Raw genomic sequence first — 2,580 nt, 5'->3', positions numbered from 1 at the left:
GCTCAGGGCGTGATCCCGGAGTTGTGGGATCGAGCCCCATGTCAGGCTCTTCTGCTGGGAGCCTGCTTCTTCCTCTCCCACTCCCCCTCCTTGTGTTCCCTCTCTCGCTGACTGTCTCTATCTCTGTCAAATAAATAAATAAAATCTTTAAAAAAAAATTGACTAAATTAATCAAACATTTACTAAAATACCTACATTATAAAAAAGTCATTCTGTTTCACTGAGGTACTTTCAAAGCACTTGTTTCACTGAGGAAATTTAAAAAATATTGTTTGCAATTGTTTTGAAAAATAATTCAATTCTTAACCTCATGTTGAAGACACCCTTCTGGAAAGCCACAGAGACCCCTTCTCCACAAGCATACCCTTGTCCACAGGGTATATTTAAACCACTGTTTCTCACCAACTGGCCACAGTCTGCTCTCAAGACCACAGACAAATGGTCTTGTTTGAGGAAGCCTGTCAAGAGTGGGTGGGGTTGGCAGTGAGAGAAACTGAGNAACAAAATAAATAAAGAGAACAGATGATTTTAAATCACTGTGATGTTTCTGCTTTGGAAACCAAACTGTGGGTCTTGGGGAGGGCCCAGCCCTGCGTCCTACCCCTGAGATAAGTTTCCAATTTGTTTGCCAACAAGACAGAAAGTAGAGAAACCACTTTAATTCTTACTGCCATCCAAAATTTTGGAGACTTGACTTTAGGACCTCTAGTGGTAAGGATGGAAGATAGAGAAAACTAGTAGTAATATAATCGGAGACATTTTTGCTCCTCATTTAAAAATTGACTAAACTGGGGCACCTGGGTGGCACAGCGGTTAAGCGTCTGCCTTCAGCTCAGGGCGTGATCCCGGCGTTATGGGATCGAGCCCCACATCATGCTCCTCCGCTGTGAGCCTGCTTCTTCCTCTCCCACTCCCCCTCCTTGTGTTCCCTCTCTCGCTGACTGTCTCTATCTCTGTCAAATAAATAAATAAAATCTTTAAAAAAAAATTGACTAAATTAATCAAACATTTACTAAAATACCTACATTATAAAAAAGTCATTCTGTTTCACTGAGGTACTTTCAAAGCACTTGTTTCACTGAGGAAATTTAAAAAATATTGTTTGCAATTGTTTTGAAAAATAATTCAATTCTTAACCTCATGTTGAAGACACCCTTCTGGAAAGCCACAGAGACCCCTTCTCCACAAGCATACCCTTGTCCACAGGGTATATTTAAACCACTGTTTCTCACCAACTGGCCACAGTCTGCTCTCAAGACCACAGACAAATGGTCTTGTTTGAGGAAGCCTGTCAAGAGTGGGTGGGGTTGGCAGTGAGAGAAACTGAGGCCCCTTGCCCGATCCTTTCAGCCTTCCTAGGTATCTGTCAAGATCCAGCTCAAATGTCAATCTCTTACTGAAACTTCTACCGATTGCTCTCCTGAAAATAAACTCTCCCACATTTCAACCTCCCAAACATGCCATCTGCTCTCTCTCATCATCACACAGCAGCGGGGTGTCATGTGGAAGCACGGGTTTGGGAACTAGAAAGTTCCAAGGTTAGCACTGACATTTACTAGCTCCTTGACCTTGGGTAAGTTACTTAGGCTTCTGTGCCATGGTTCCCAGCCTTGCAAATGGGGGCTGCAGTAATTCCTACCTTCAAGAGCTGTAACAACGAAAGGAGACAACTGAACCCAGGGCTCAGCAGCATGCCTCCGTACTGCAGACACTGGACTGAACAAGGAGTCGAAGCTAGCTGTCAGCAGCACCTGAGTCTGACTGCTCTCCAGGACTGGACACCAGGCCACCGGCAGTAAGTACTTTTAGATCCAAATTGACGTTGAGCCCCTTCTGTACAATTTTGCTCCTTGGGCACATGAAGCTGTTGTTTTCCACTGCGACATAGTGGCTGGGGCTGCAGCAGAGGGGAAATCTTGGGGAGACGCTGAACTTACACTGGGGTATGAACATTAACCAACCACCTGCTGGGCACTGAACTAAGAGCTTTATTTACATTATCTCATTAAGTTCTCATCACTCTAAAAGGTGGACGCAGACGAGGATGAGCAACTGGGTGTTTGTGTCTGGGTCTGTCCCATTCCAGAACGCTTATTCTCACCCACTAAATCTGATGCCTCTCTCAGAAGAGCAGGGAAGGGAACCCTTTGCTTGGGCTAGGACGGGGCAACTTAACAGTCTCTGCAGCTTGCAGAGGAACAGCTCAGGGTGTGATGTGAACGTCCTACCCAAGAGCGTATCGTGACATATGAAGTCCTCCATATACATAACTGCATAAAAATATTTACATTATTTGTAAAAAAAATAATAAAGCTTTCTCAATAAGGTTTTTTTGTTTTGTTTTGTTTACGGATACAAATTGTTGCTGGGATTCACCATGGGTTTAATGTCTATTTCCACGTTATCACCTAGCTTAGTGCAAGCAGTCNTTGGGTAAGTTACTTAGGCTTCTGTGCCAGGGTTCCCAGCTTTGCAAATGGGGGCTGCAGTAATTCCTACCTTCAAGAGGTGTAACAACGAAAGGAGACAACTGAACCCAGGGCTCAGCAGCATGCCTCCGTACTGCAGACACTGGACTGA

The 2,580-nt window shown here is 44.5% G+C and overlaps 1 protein-coding gene across 1 annotated transcript in view; it reads right to left on the bottom strand.

Moving 5' to 3' along the window:
• Nucleotides 1-2,580, bottom strand: part of COLEC12 (collectin subfamily member 12) — a 184,251-nt gene that overhangs the window by 26,938 nt on the left and 154,733 nt on the right. The gene's annotated exons all lie outside the window — the stretch shown is intronic.

This window comes from Ailuropoda melanoleuca, chromosome 14 (assembly GCF_002007445.2).
Source record: "Ailuropoda melanoleuca isolate Jingjing chromosome 14, ASM200744v2, whole genome shotgun sequence".
Classification (NCBI taxonomy): domain Eukaryota; kingdom Metazoa; phylum Chordata; class Mammalia; order Carnivora; family Ursidae; genus Ailuropoda; species Ailuropoda melanoleuca.
The sequence above is the reverse complement of the archived record's forward strand: the minus strand, read 5'-3'. Positions and strand labels throughout refer to the sequence as shown.